This window comes from Artemia franciscana, chromosome 10, assembly GCF_032884065.1.
Source record: "Artemia franciscana chromosome 10, ASM3288406v1, whole genome shotgun sequence".
NCBI classification, from domain to species: Eukaryota; Metazoa; Arthropoda; class Branchiopoda; order Anostraca; family Artemiidae; genus Artemia; species Artemia franciscana.
In genome coordinates, this window is record NC_088872.1 from 14,973,547 (window position 1) to 14,989,420 (window position 15,874).

At 35.7% G+C, this 15,874-nt stretch overlaps 2 protein-coding genes across 4 annotated transcripts in view; one reads left to right on the top strand and one right to left on the bottom strand.

The window, feature by feature from the left end:
* Positions 1 to 9,450, bottom strand: part of LOC136031825 (histone lysine acetyltransferase CREBBP-like) — a 61,393-nt gene extending 51,943 nt beyond the window's left edge. For 2 of the 3 annotated variants that reach the window (XM_065711650.1, XM_065711649.1), the window contains exon 1: positions 9,354 to 9,450. The gene's annotated coding sequence lies outside the window, so the exon portion shown is untranslated. The remainder of the gene's footprint in view (positions 1 to 9,353) is intronic. The other variant, XM_065711651.1, reaches the window with a different exon arrangement.
* Positions 9,451 to 9,567: 117 nt separating this feature from the next.
* LOC136031826 (adenylate cyclase type 9-like) overlaps positions 9,568 to 15,874 on the top strand; it is a 39,718-nt gene continuing 33,411 nt past the window's right edge. Inside the window, exon 1 of the mRNA XM_065711652.1 lies at positions 9,568 to 9,641. The gene's annotated coding sequence lies outside the window, so the exon portion shown is untranslated. The remainder of the gene's footprint in view (positions 9,642 to 15,874) is intronic.

Below are 15,874 nucleotides of genomic sequence, written 5' to 3' on the forward strand. Positions count from 1 at the left end.
CGATTTGTTCCCAGCAATATAAATGACGGTGAACTTTGCACACTGATTCCTAAATCTGTCAGTTTAAGACAGATTGGCAACACCCACTCGTTTCGATTGAAATTTGAAACCAAAGTTGATCTTATGAATGCCATAAAAAATCCCCCAGTCATAGATTATGAGAGGATCAAAGTGGCTGAGTATCTCTCCTTCCTGGTCAAAGTTCAGCCCAGAAAAGATAATTGGCGAGTTGTTACAGCTAGCAAGGCTGATGCAGAAACTCTTGTAGGGGTCTTTCAGAACAGTGATAAATCTCTTTCTGCAACAATCAGGAGCCCCTCTCACCTCGGTATTGCTCGATTTGTTCCCAGCAATATAAATGACGGTGAACTTTGCACACTGATTCCTAAATCTGTCAGTTTAAGACAGATTGGCAACACCCACTCGTTTCGATTGAAATTTGAAACCAAAGTTGATCTTATGAATGCCATAAAAAATCCCCCAGTCATAGATTATGAGAGGATCAAAGTGGCTGAGTATCTCTCCCTCCTGGTAAGATGTTTCAAGTGTCAAGCTTACGGACATATATTCAGTAGCTGCAAAAATGAAGCTATTTGCGCAGTCGGTGGTGACCATGGTCGTTCAAGCTCCAAAACATCTCCTTGTCAAAGCCCCAAGAAGTGTGCATTGTGCAAATCACAGGATCATCCCTGTTACAGCTTCAAATGTCCAGTCGCCCAAGGACTTTTAAGTAAAGTTAAGTCAGCATAATGGCTCGAGCCTTAAATCTCTTATCATGGAATATCAATGGCAAAGTGGTTGACAAAGGCCTAGTCCTCTCTGAACTTTTAAGTACAAATGAAATAATTTTTCTGCAAGAACATTTTTGTCTCATGAAAGGAAAAATTTACTCAGCATTTCACAGAATTCTTATCTCTTATTTCAACCAGCGAAAATGAATAAGAGCCATGGCCGACCTTCAGGCGGATTAACTATTATTTCACAATTTCCTGTCAATCTCCTTGAGTCGAATGACCATTTCATTGCTGCCGAATTTTCGGACCTAATCTGTATAAACGTTTACCTGCCAACTAATTACTGCTCTTTGCAATCAGAGAATAAATTCATAAATGCTTGCAAAAAGCTAGCGAGTTTTGTGAAGGGAGTTTCAAAGCATCCAAATGCTCGAGTTTTGATTGCAGGAGACTTTAATTGTGACTTAACAGACAGATCATTGCCAAGAACCCAACTCCTTCTGAATTCCCTCCCCCCTTCCTACTCAGTTGCTGACAAAACAGAAACTTTCACGTTTATTGGTGTCCTGTTAGCGACTTCTAACCTTGATCATTTTATTGCATCTTTCCCCTGTGAAATTGTTGAGGTAATTTGTGATGGCTTTTATTTGGATCACCTTCCAATAAAGTTGAAAATAAATGCTTCATTTCATGCCCCTAAACAGCCAGATAAAAAGTGGTTTTATATAAAAGACTGGAAATAAGTTAACCGCGAGATGTTTCGTTTTGAATGTGACAGAATATTAAATAAAATAAAGGTGCCCTTTCATTTGTTGTGCACGCGCTCTGGCCTTAGTGAAAAAGAAATAGCCATCGGACTTACCACCTATCTAGCCGAAATTAACCATGCATTAAAGTGTGCTGAAGCTTCAGCTGTCCCGTGCAAGCATATTAGGAAAGGCTCTCAAATTCAGGGTTGGTCAAAAAACCCTTCCCTTATTTCTGCGTGTGAGTCTTCTAAAATTTGGCTGAATATTTGGAGGGATTGCGGCAGGCCTAAGTCTGGGACTATAAATGGTCTGCAGCTACATTCTAAACGTTTTTTTGCTAAAGTGTTAAGAAAACATAAGGTTGATCTTATTGAGAAAAACGCTCATAAAATTGCAGAGAACCCTTCGAAGCTCTGGAAAAAATTTGAGCACCCTTGTGAACACATTAGTGCAAATAATATTCCTGAGCCTGAGTGGATAAATTATTATAAGCATGAGTTTTCTTCTCCCAATCCTGCTCTTGATTCAAAATTTGAAAAAGAATTAAGTGCTTGTCTGAAGAAACACGAACCTTCAACATTTATAATTAAGTCAAGTGATGTATTGTTTTATCGTCAAAAACTAAAGAAAAGAAATTCCGCGGGAGTTGACGGAATTACTGCCAGACATTTTGATTATGCAAATGCTCTTCTTTTTAATCATTTATCTCTACTTTTTCAAATGTCTATTGAAAACGGAGTTGTTCCTTATCAATTTACAGTTGGTCAAATAACCCCTATCCCGAAAAAAGGCAAAAAGGATTTTACTTCGTGTGATTCGTTCCGACCTATAACAGTTTCCTGTACTATTTTTAAATTGTTTGAGTCAGTTATTTTGGATGAAATTGTTTCTAAATGTTATGTCCCACCCCACCAGTTTGGTTACCAAAAAGGTATTAGCTGGGAGCATGCTGTTTTTGCTTTAATGAATGTTCTTGCTGATGCAGAAAGAAGTAGATCCCATATTATCCTTTGTGCTTTAGATGTTGCTCGTGCTTTCAACTCTTGCATATTTTCCCAAGTTTTATTTGAAGCATATAAAAGAGGGGTAAATTTTTGTATAGTGAAGTGCCTTCTGTATATGTACCATCACCTTAAGGCGAAGTTAAAGGGGGGGATCTTCCCTTTTTGATATTTTGAAAGGAGTCCATCAAGGTGGCCTTACCTCACCTTCTTTATTTAATAACTCTGTTTTAAATGCCCAAAATTCTGTTAATTTTAGTTGTATTGACCATGGATTTAACTTGTCTTTAATAACTTTTGCAGATGACGTTTTGAATCTAAGCTGTACTTTTAGTGGATGTGAAAACGCATTTAATCAGCTTTATAATGAATATAAAAATATTGGGTTTTCTTTCAATGTTGATAAAACTGCTGTTGTAGCTTTCAATTTTAAAGAGACAAATGGCCCTATTTTTTTTATCTTTAGCTAATGTTCATGTCCCCCTTTCTCAAAAATTAGTTTACCTTGGAATACCTATTGGAAAAAATATGAAAGAAACTGTGAATTTATCCCTTGAACTTTTGAAGAAAAAACTGAGAATTGCTTATGCTTCAATTGCATCTAATATTAAACATATTGATAAATTAAATCTTGCAAAAATTTATAATAGCCTAGTTGTACCTCATCTCCTTTCTCTTTGTCTGGTTTGGCAGTTTTTTAGTGAACCTCAGAAACTATCTGTTTGTATGAGTATATTTTGGTTATGCTAAATTCCTTCTCAGTTACCCTCCTTGGACTAGAAATAGTTACTTAGTGAACAAATTCCGCCTAGTTTCTCCTACATCTATTATTGATAAAAGGCTTCATCACTTTTGTTCTTCTATGTCGATAGTGTCTCACCCATGGTCAGCATTACTTATTTAATTGTTTGATTATGTTGATTTGTATTTATTTGTACCTTTTTTTCTCTTATTACTCCATCTTAAGGGCGTTCCGCCCTCTTTTTGTAGATGGGTTATAAATAAATTGATTGATACTGCAATAATTGTTGAGGCTTGTATTTCAAGGCAATTTGAGCATGGTTTTAAGATGGGGAATAGAGTAAAAAGGGGAAAACATTGTTTATGACATGTCATTATTTTTCTAATCAGTAACTTAGAAAACTTTTGTTGGCATGGATTGAAGCATAATATGTAAAAAGATAGAAATTCTTATTTGTTTTAATGACTGAATTCTTGCAGGAATTTAATTAACCTTCAAATAAAATTCAGTGCAGTTAGTTACTAAGGGCAAATTTCTACTATTTTGGTCAAACTAAAAAAAACAAACAAAAAACTTCAGACTCAGAAGTAGAACATTCTTGGCCTTTTTATGAATCAAGTGACTAATACAAAATCAAGTGACACATGGAAGAAAAAAGCAGAGATATGATTCTAGCCCCTAAAATCATATCAAGAAGATGTATTTAAAATACTAAGAAGTTTAAACTCCAACAAAGCTGCTGGACCTGATAATCTCCACCCTTGGCTTTTGATAGAATCTGCTGCTCACATTTCCCTCCCCCTTTCCAGAATATTCAACATGTCCCTGGCCAAAAAGTCGGTACCAAATGATTGGAGAACAGCAAATATTATACCAATTTTTAAGAAAGCTGACAAGGATAACCCCAGAAATTATTGACCAATAAGCCTAACCTCAGCCATTTGCAAGATCATGGAAGGTATCATTAACCATGCTCTTATAAATTATTTAGAAGAAAATACACTTATTAGCGATAGACAACATGGATTTCGCAGGGGCAGGTCAATCGACACCAACTTTATTCAGTCATATGATCATGCAACTAAAATTTTGGATATGGGTAAACCGGTAGACATTATCTTACTTGACCAAGCCAAAGCCTTTGACAAAGTTGAACACTCATACCTGTTGCTGAAGCTTAAAGCTTATCAGGTGCATGAGGATGTGATTGATTGGAGCATTCCTAACTGGTAGATCTCAACGTGTCATGATCTACACTGATAATGACGATCCAGTTTTCTCCTCCACTTCCCCGGTTATAAGTGGCATCCCACAGGGAACCATCCTTGGGCCAGCATTGTTCAGCATATATATTAACGACTGTACAACTTATCTATGCCACCTTTTAACATTATATGCTGACAACTGTAAGCTCATTGGGCCTGCTGAAACTGAAGAAGAAAGAGCCTCCATTCAGCTGGACCTTGACAGGCTATCCTCCTGGTCATCAACTTGGGCCCTACAATTCAATGCAACAAAATGCAAGGTACTGCACTTAGGGCACAATAACCCCCACCATCCCTACCATATAGGGTGTGATCAGTTGGAAGCAGTTGCCAAGGAAAGAGACTTAGGTGTCATTGTGGACAAAGATTTAAAATTCCACAGCCACACTCAGGCTCAGGTTGCAAAAGCTAATCGAGCTCTTGGACTCATTAAGTGCTCTTTTGTAACCAGAAAGTCATGTGTGGTTATAAAACTTTATAAATCCCTTGTCTGTCCCCACCTTGAGTTTGGCCTTTCCCCAAAATAAAATGGACACAAGAGCCCTTGAAAGTGTCCAAAGGAGAGCAACCAAACCGGTCCATGGCTTAAATAATGTCCCTTACCAGGATTGCCTAGGATCTCTTGAGACTTCCAACCCTCACCTATCAAAGATATAGAGGAGATGTGATCATGGCATGCAAAATTTTCAAATCCAGTCACCTGAACCAGATCTTCACCCCCTCCCTGGCTAACAATTCAAGAGGTCACAGTCTTAAGCTTCACCTGCCTGGATGTTGGAGAAGGGAACAACGTGATTTCTTTTCCATTCGGGTGGTCCCCCTCTGGAATAGCCTATCCAAGTCTACCATCCAAGCTGAGACTCCCCACTCCTTCAAGGCTGGAGTCGACAGGGAATGGGAGAGGGCTGAGTGGAGGCTGGACTGGGAAGCTAAGCCAACATAATTACATCACTCACCACCAGCAAGAACTACATGAGGATCTACCACCTTATCTTGCGGGCAAATGCAATTTAAGGTAATTTAAGGTTAAGGTAAAAGAATGCTCTTTCTCATCCATTTGCCCACCCTTTACATCACATGACTAGAATACATTCAACAAATCTGTGTACCACTAGAAAAGGAAGCTACTCCTTCAGTCAGAGTTACCAGTCTATGAAACAAGCTTTTGACAGATTGAACACTATATCTGTTGAAACAATTCACAGAGTTAAGTGCAAAATTGAGAAAGAGTAGAAACATAAAGAGTTCCTGTTCAACTGGGAGATAGCTGAGTCCTCCACAAGGCAGTAATTATTATCCCAAATATCTTTCAAATGGATGTCTTTTCAAGACCAAGAAGACATGATCAAAAACCTTTCAAGAAGCATACTAACTCAAGGTTGCATAGCAATTTTTTTCTAATCAGGTGGCAAGTCTATGGACCTTGTTATACCAGGATACAATCTCTTCTGCCAGCATTGAGTATGTTCACTAACTGGTGACTACAGGTCACCCCATTGCTGACAAGTGTTATTTAAGGTAATAGCAACCAGATGTGGAAATTAGTTCTATAGAAGTCATCACAGAAAATAACAAGGATGGAAATTCTTAACTTGGTCCAAGCTATGATTTAAGTCTAGCTTTCAAAATCACTTATATACTCCTGGAGTAGCTGAGAGGTTAATTGTTTCAAGAGTCCCAAACAAACTTTATGGTAATTATTTCTGGTCCTGCTCACAGCAAGGTTTTTCTAAGAAATGATCTTCTAATAGTCAATTTTCCTGCAAATTTCCAACAGCTTCCAGACCTTAGCCTGCATTGAATAAGGTCTCAATACCTTTCCTGGTACAAAATTATCTATTATAGAACAGGTCTAAGTGTTTTGATTTATCCCTTATTTCAGCCAAGGTACACTCAGGAGGTAATCATTGATAAAGGGTTGTCATTTGGTGGATATTTTAAAATGGTGCATCCAAAGGGAGCAGCTTGGGTCCAAAATTATTTCACTTTTCAATGATTTACTATTTTTTGTTTGGCATTCCACTTTTAAAATGTCTGCACATGATGTCAAAGTTTAATTAGCACTACTTAACACATACACATTCTGCAAAATACTCTCACATCCCTATGTCAATGAAGTAATCTGAACTCCTTATTCACCTATTCCTCCATGTACATTATTCCACATTATTATTCCTACTTTATTCCCAAGGTAGCATTTCCATAGGGTTGGTTTTTGTATGACCTTGGTGTTTACTTTTTATATGCTTTTGAAATTTGACTGACATGTATATGAAGTTGCTAATTATTGTCTCTAAACTCTAAACAGGAGCTTTGAAAAAAAAAACAACCTCTCAAATGTCCTGATGCTATATATAGTTTGGCTTATCCTGTTTGGGAATGCTCCACCTCAGTTTTGTTGCCAACTCCTTTTATTGAAGAAATCCAAGATGAAGGAGTTGAGGGAAGGGCTACCAGGCTTTAAGTTTTTTATTTTTAATTCAAAGGATATTGTGCTAGTCTAATTAAAGTGCTCTGGGTCATTAAGTATTTTTACCTACATCTTTTTTAGTCTTAGTAATTAACATTCAACTCAACAGCACTCTTAAACAAAACCCTCTAAGCCAAAGAAAAACAAGAAATATTTACTTACTTACAGGGTAACTGAATTGTGGAACAATGTGTTGTCTCTGATTTTTGGTGGATAATATCAAGTAATTTAAGCAATATCCAATGATAACCAATTTCATTTAGAGAAATTTTATTTTTAACAGTTCTTTGTTCCTTTAGTCACTATCATATATATTTAATTGCTTTCTACTATTGGTACAATTTGTATCATTCTTTTATTTGCTTTGAAATTGTACCCATTCTCATGTCTTTGTTTCATTTGTATATACATTCAATACTTTAATTGTCCCCCCCCCCCTTATTTTGTGGTTTTCTGTAACTAGAAATGTTTTCTGTAACCATTGCTTAGCTTTTCCCTACGTTTGTTCCTGGTTCTTAAAAATAAATACTTTAACTACCTTATATATCTTGATACCACAAATGATATGTAATGCCAGACAAAACAAAGTACCAGTGCAAACTTTCTGTAAACCTACAGTTCAATGTAGTATTTATGGTTTTGTTGCAACAGTCAGACTGTTGCATTTATGGTTTTGTTGGTGTATTTTTTATTGTATTTGAAAATGAGATAAGCCTATAACATATTCCATTTTTGTTTAAAAACAAGAACTGTATGATTAAACTTCAAACAATGGCTCAAACAAACAAATGTGATTTAATTTCAAACAAACAAATGGCTCAAACAATGGGGTGCAGCATATGTCCTATAGTCCTATTTCACTGACTGGTGTATACTGGATTTGTCCATATTGCTAGCAGGTGTGATTTAAGGTAATTAAGAATAAACAGTGTTAATCATTCCCAACCATCTTGTATACTCTCTCCAAAGCTGCTGTTGTGTGGTGGCATCAACTTTGAATGAGACAAGCCTACAGTTTATTCTATTTATGTTTAAAATTAATAAATAAATAACATTATATTCAGCCCATCTCTTTTTGGTATCTCAAAGGGTGCATGAACTACAGTTATTCAGAGCTTATGTAAAATCCAACATTTGGTGTGAAAAACAAGTCAATGCTATGCTAAAATAGAAAATTTGTGACTTTAGTCATTATAAGTTCTTTCAAGGTTGAGGGTCCCTTATACAGCTACATAGGGTTCCTTATACAACTCCTCCATATCTACCAAATTTTTATCAGTTCTAGCCTCAAGTACCTAAAGTATTGTTTCCCAATGTGAAACTTAGATCTGATATTCAATAGTCTGATTTTTTTTTTAGAGAAGACTCAGTTACAAGTCTGAGAACCTATCTAGAAATCTTAGGTTCTTTACCTAGGTTGCTTAGGGACTTTAATCCTAAAACCACATCTGCCTGATTACTTGTTTGTAAAGTAGTAGCACCAGTTTACAACCTATAGCAGAGATGACACTGAAGGGTCATCCCTGCATTTTCACCATGTTATAATTATGAAGCATGAGTATAATTATAGCTGTGGCCTCTGTAAATGCACCATAACGTGTTTCTCAGGCACAACAAGGCTAAACTCAGACCTGTTTTGATACACATCCTATCTCTCTTTCTTCAAAGAATGATACTAGCCTAATTGAGAGTTTAGAGGCATGTTGAAAAATGCATAGTTGGTCTACATGATCTCCCTTACAACAATAAAAGACTAGAGTACCTATAGCTTCTAAAACATGTTTTCAGACACCACTAAGGTGACATGATGCTGGTCTACAAGTATAATGCACAACCAAATAATCCTCTCTATACAAACACTCAAGGCAACTGTATACAAGAGGCATATCACATAAGCTGTCTAAACATCTTATTAATACCCAAATGTGACAACATTTTTCTCTCAGGATGTTGTCAACAAAAGTCTTTAGGCTGAGATAGTGATTACACCCACTGCCATGTCCTTTGACCAGACTTGACAAGGAATGGGATCACAAGTCATGGAAACATGAGTGGGACTGTCCATCCCACTCAGTTTCAAACTGATCCCAACTACATGATAGAGTGCTGTGCTGAGAGGCTGATGCTGCTTGTCATACCCAACCTTCTCACATACTCTATCCAAAGTTTCGTGAACTATTTTGCAGAAAAGAGATCTTATATACAGAATCTAAATGAACAGAACCCAGCTTTATCTCAAAAACGTGTCTGAACATTAGTAATTAGTTAAAATAAATTACAAAACCAAACCAAAGAGCAAGGATTATCAAAAAAAATAATGACATTTGAGAGATGTCCAAACCTCCTAAAATGAATACAATATTATATAGAATAAAGTTCAAAAACAACTTACTACACAAAAATCACTTTTATTAGCTCATATTAGTGTAATTTCCATCATCAAATAAACTCCAAGATTTTAGAACCTAACAAAATGGCGGCGAATGTAAATAAAAATCTTAAAAGATGGCGATGATTGCAACCAATGAGATTTTTTCTCAGCCAAAAATGTCAAAAATATTTTAGAAGATGGTGTGTATTTACCGACTATGTTTATCAAAGAAGAAGCCACTTAATTTTCACCAAAATTTAGGATGGGATCTAAAATTAGGAACTCTGGAAAATTCTGAAGTCTGGTGTGGTATCGGCATAAAACTCATGTTGGATACAAAGTCTCAGTAAAAAATTCTAGTTAATTGATTTCTTGCTATCTCGGAAAGGGTTTATGTTAGGAAAATGAAACTTTCAGGGATGGGTCTACAGACTAAAGTATGTTCCAGGAAGGTATTTTGAAGTAACTACCTCCACTCCTTCTCCCTGTAGAGGGCCCTGACCTTTAAAAATATGTATGTTATAAAAGTGAAACCTTGCAAAATAGATCTTCTGCCTATTTGAAGTACAACAAAATTGTTTTAAGCTTCATAAATTTGCTCAATTCCATTTTACAAGGTTTTAAAGATATGCAAATACATTTCCTAAATTATGAAAAAAAACAGTGATATGGCTCAAAATTCAACTCAATAACAGGAATTGTATCTTCAGAACTAAAGGCAGAGAAAAAGCAACTAGTAACTGAAAATTAAGGTAAAATGTTGTTTTGTTAAAATTTCAATAGGTATAGACCTGTCATTTAGGTGAATTTCAGGGCCCTCTAGAGGAAGAAGGAGTGGAGGTGGGAACTTTAAAATACCTTCCCAGGACATACTTTAGCCTATAGACCCATCCCTAAAAGTTTCATTTTCCTAACCTAACCCCTTTCCAAGGTAGCCAAAAGTCACTAAAGTAGAATTTTGCCAACATTTAGGACCCTTGAAAATAATAATTTAATTCTTTATTTCTTGGATTTAAAAACGGGTTATAGCATTTGTTTCAAACTAGTTATTTCATTATAAACACATTTTGTAAAAATTGAATAATTTACAAACATTTGATTTGTCAAGATTAAGTTGAATAAAAAAAAATTCAGAACAAATCTCACTATGCTGTCTTCTTATTCTGTTAGGCCACTTATAAACTACTGTTTTACCAGTACAATGGCAGATCCAGGGGTAGGGGTACAGGCACCTCACCCCCTATGTAGTGGTGGATTTGTGGTTGGGACCACTTGCTCTGGTTTGGGTGAAAACAAAATTTCTTTGTTTTTGTAATTGGTTTTGATAGTTGAGTTTTCCAATAAGTTTTTAATTATCAAGACTGTTTTGCAAACAAGTTTGAAACAAGGTTTCAGTTACTCTCTGTAGTCTCTTTTAGATTTTACCAATGATGCATACCACCAAAAAGTATTTAATTAAATTTACATCATTCAAGGGAATATGTCCATATTACCACAAAAGCCAACTATGAGGCACAAATCTTCATTTCATAATAACAAGGAGGCAAAATTTAAAATCCTAACTTCTTTAGGCTGTCAAAATGATATTTCAGGATTGTGTTGTCTCAACAGGGTTGAAAAGCAAAATATTCACTTCTTTTTACAGTCAAAAATTTGTTTTCAAGTCTTGCTATTGCACTGAGGCAGATAAATTGATATCATTACTTTTATTGGCTGTTGATTTTGAGTTCACTTTTCTGCAAAGCAGCATGGTTTTTACAACATTGTTGTTTTTTAGGGGATTTGTATATGTATAAAAACTGCAAAAATTATCAGTTTAAGTTTTGGATTTTGGTGAGCAAATGGTGGCCACTTTACTGCCTATTTTCATCTAAATAAATAAAAAAAAGTTTTTTTTAACTGAAAGTAAGGAGCAACATTAAAACTTAAAACAAACAGAAATTACTCTGTATATGAAATAGGTTGTCCCCTTTGCAATCCCTTGCTCTTTGCATTAAAGCTTTTAATTGTTTTAAAAAGTAGAATTGTGGCAAAGAGTCAAACTTTAGTGTAAAGAGCAAGGGATTGCAAAGGGGACAACCCATTTCATATATGGAGCAATTTCTGTTCATTTTAAGTTTTAATGTCACTCCTTACTTTCAGTTAAAAAAAACTTTTTTTTTTTTTATTTAATTTCTGAACGTTTTTGAATCAATGAATGTTAAATTTTTGGCTCTCTGCAGAGGAATAATTAAAACAAAATATGCGTATTTTTTTTTTGGCTAAATGGCTTTCTCATAATTTTGATTGAATAGTTTTGAGAAAAAAGCACAGGGCAGGAAGCCTAGTTGCCCTCCAATTTTTTGGTTAATTAAAAAGACAACTAGAACTTTTAATTTTTTACAAATCTTTTTACTAGTGAAAGATATATGTAACTTATAAATTAGCTTACATAAAGAACTTTTGTATTCTCATGTTTTTATTACATATATGAGGGGGTTCGCCCCCTCGTCAGTACCTCACTCTTTACACTAAAGCTTAAATATTGTCCTAATTCATTAAGAATGACCCCTGAATCACAAAAGCTGTAGAATAAATAGTTGAAATTACTAAAAATACTTTAGCATAAAGAGTGAGGTATAAGGAGGAGGTGAGCCCCTCATATGGTTAATAATCTCTGTTCGTTTTAAGTTTTAATGCTGCTCCTTACTTCCAGCAGAAAACAACTTTTTCATATTTATTTTTTCATTGTTTGTTTTTATAATGCTAGTAAATCCTGTGCTCCCTTCATGGAAATTTTCTTCCACCATGACAAATTCCTTGATGGAAAGTTCCCCCAGCATATCCCCCTCTTCTCAACCCCTCCCCCAACCAAAAAATCCTCCTGAAAACACCTGTACACTTCCTAATAACTATTACTATATGTAGGTACTGGTCAAAGTTTGTAAATTGTAGCCCCTCCCCTGGGGACTGTGGGGGAGTAAGTCGTCCCCAAAGACATAGTTATAAGGTTTTTCGACTACCCTGAATAAAATGGCTATCTCAGAATTTTGATCCGTTGACTTTGGAAAAATAATTAGCATGGGAGGGGTACTCCCATAATTTCTTGGTTACTAAAAAAGGGTACTAGAACTTTTCATTTCCGTTAGAATGAGCCCTCTCGCAACATTATAGGACAACTGGGTCGATACAAGCACCCCTGGGAGAAAAAAAAAATTAAACACGCATCCATAATCTGCCTTGCCTTCTGGCAAAAAATACAAAATTCCAAAATAAAAAAAAATAGGAGCTTGAAACTTCTACAATAGGGTTCTCTGATATGCTGAATCTGATGTTGTGATTTTCGTTAAGATTCTATTACTTTTAGGGGGTGTTTCCCCCTATTTTCTAGAATAACCCAAATTTTCTCAGGCTTGTAACTTTTGATGGGTAAGACTAAACTTGATGAAACTTATATATTTAAAATCAGCATTAAAATGCCATTCTTTTGATGTAGCTATTGGTATCAAAATTCCATTTTTTAGAGCTTTGGTTACTATTGAGCCAGGTTGCTCCTTACTACAGTTTGTTACCACAAACTGTTTGATTAAAACTCCGCGTTGTATGATGTATCACCTCCTCTGTTCATTCTAAAATATTAAAATAAAGGCCAATCTCTTAAGAATTTCAATAAAGGCTTGTATAAGTATATACTTAAATCTAAGTATATGAGTCAAAATACTCCTTCAAAGGTAGGAGGAATCATTTACAAAGAGTAGATTTTTGTTAAATTGTTAATAAATGAAGGCAAATAATAATGTGTTTTATTTTTTTATCGAGCTGATATAGATGGGTCTCTGAATTCTCAGTTTGAATCAGTAGAATGGCATCATTTTTTTCAAAGTAAAATGTTGATAAAAAGTGGAAATTCACACAACTTCCATATTGCTATCCATATTAAATTGCACATTTTTAATTGAAATTATTTAGGTAGAAAACCCTGTGCCAACTATCAACTTTACCCAAAAAATCAATAATAATTTTCTAAAGATATGATAGTAATGCTATTATCCTTATATTTAAGAACATTAGTAACTAATCTTAATCTCAATGCCATTTTATTGAGATAATTACTGGACAACACATTTCCTACTATATTTAAAATTCTGAAATCAGTCCCAGTAGCTTTATTTGCTTAATTGCTTTTCAAGATAGTAAGACGCCCTCAACCTCATATGGTTTACCATTTGACTTTCATTCCTCCTTTAAAGGAAACAATGTAATAACAAAGCACTATGCTGCAGAATGTTATTGCGAAAATCGTGCACTGCAGTTTTGAGTTTAACAAAAAACATATCAGTTTTTGTAACAGTTGGCTTACAGCATTTACAATTCTTGTATACTTAAAATAGAGCACAAAATTTTGATGATACTTGGTTCTTTTGGTGTGGAGAATAAGTACAGGTATTTAAAATGCAATATTCCCAATGAGCTTTGAAACATGGCCGTAATGTTGGAACTTCAGACAGCTATCATGCAAGTTTTTGCCATATTGGTTAGAACAGACATTAGAAAAAGGCAAGGAAGCTTTTTTTGTACAGAAGATGAAAACTTGGAATTGAATGAGCTGATTCATTTGGAATCTTGTCCATAAAATACTAAATGGAAACATGGCTTTATATAAAAAAAAAGTTTTCTGCAGTGTAGTCTAGCCTTTGACTCTTTTGTCAAGACTGTTTTGGAGAAAAAAAATACTAAGACAAAAAAAGCAAGAGCTTAGAGCTCATATGGCACTTGTGACAAGGCAAGAAGAGCTAAGAGCCAACAGCTCATATGGTATGAGCTCTAACAAAATTCTAAGAATCAATAGATTGATCTAAAAGGAAAATCAGAGGCTTAATGCCTGTCAGGATTTAAAATAAGACCTCTGAGTCACAATGTCCTTCTAAATATCAAAATTCATTAAGATCCAATCACCCACTCATAAGTTATAAATACCTAATTTTTCCTCTCCCTTTAGCCCCCCAGATGGTTGAATCGGGGAAAGCGACTTTATCAAGTCAATTTGTGCAGCTCCCTGACACGCCTACCAATTTTCATTGTCCTAGTATGTCCAGAAGCACCAAACTTGCCAAATCACTGAACCCTTCCCCCTAACACCTCCAAAGAGAGCGAATCAGTACGGTTATGTCAATCAATATCAAGGACATTTGCTTATTCTATCCACCAAGCTTTCTCCTGATTCCTCCACTCCAAGCGTTTTCCAAGATTTCCCCCTCCAACTCCCGCCAATGTCAACAGATCTGGTTGGGATTTGAAATAAGAGCTCAGAGACATGAATTCCTTCTAAATATCAAATTTTATTACAATCTGGTCTCCCATTCTTAAGTCAAAAATACCTCAGTTTTTTCTAATTTTTCCAAATTAACACCCCCCAGCTCCTGCAAAGAGAACGGATCCATTCAAATTATATCAATCACGTATCTAGAACTTGTGCTTATTCTTCCCATCATGTTTCACCCTGATCTCTCTGCTCTAAGCGTTTTCAAAGATTTTTGTTTCCCTCCTCCAAACTCCTATGTCCCCAGATCCAATTCGAGTTAAAAATCGAGCGTCTGAGACATAAGATCCTTCTATATATATCAAGTTTCATTGAGATCTGATCACCTATTCATAAGAGAAAAACACCCCAATTTTCACGTTTCCCCCTCCGGTTTCCCCCTCCAACTCCCCCCAATGTCACAGGATCTGGTCTGAATTTAAAATTAGAGTTTTAAAGCACAAGATCCTTCTAAGTATCAAGTTTCATTAAGATCTGTTCACCCGTTTGTAAGTTACAAATATCTCAATTTTCAAAATTACCCCCCCCCCCCTCCAACTCCACCAAAGACAGCAGATCCACTCCGATTATGTCAGTCACGTGTCTTAGACAGGTTTTTATTCTTCCCATCCAGTTTCATCCTGATATCACCGCTTTAAGTATTTTCTAAGGTTTCCGGTCCCCCCCCCCCCAACTGCCCTCTCCAGTGACGCTGGATCTGGTTGAGGTTTAAAATAAGCGATCTGAGTTACGAGGTCCTTCTAAATATGAAGTTTCATGAAGATCCAATCACTCCTTCATAAGTTAAAAATATGTCATTTTTTCTAATTTTTCAGAGTTAACCCTCCCTCCCCACAATAGAGCGAATCCGTTCCAATTATGTCAATCACGTATCAAAGACTTCTGCTTATTTTTCCACCAAGTTTCATCCCGATCCCTCCAATCTAAGCATTTTCCATTATTTTAGCCCCCCCCAATGTCACCAGATCCGGTCAGGATTTAAAATAAGAGCTTTGAAACACGATATCCTACTGAATATCAAATTTCAGTCAGATCCAATCACCCGTTCGTAAGTTAAGAATACCTCAATTTTTCTAATTTTTCAGAATTAACCCCCCCCCCCCCAACTACCCCAAAGAGAGCGGATCCGTTCTTCTTATGTCAATCATGTATCTAGGACTTCCCTCCCCCCCCCCCAAACTCACCAGATTCGGTCAGGATTTAAAATAACAGTGGATTTAAAATAAAATCTGAGACACAATAT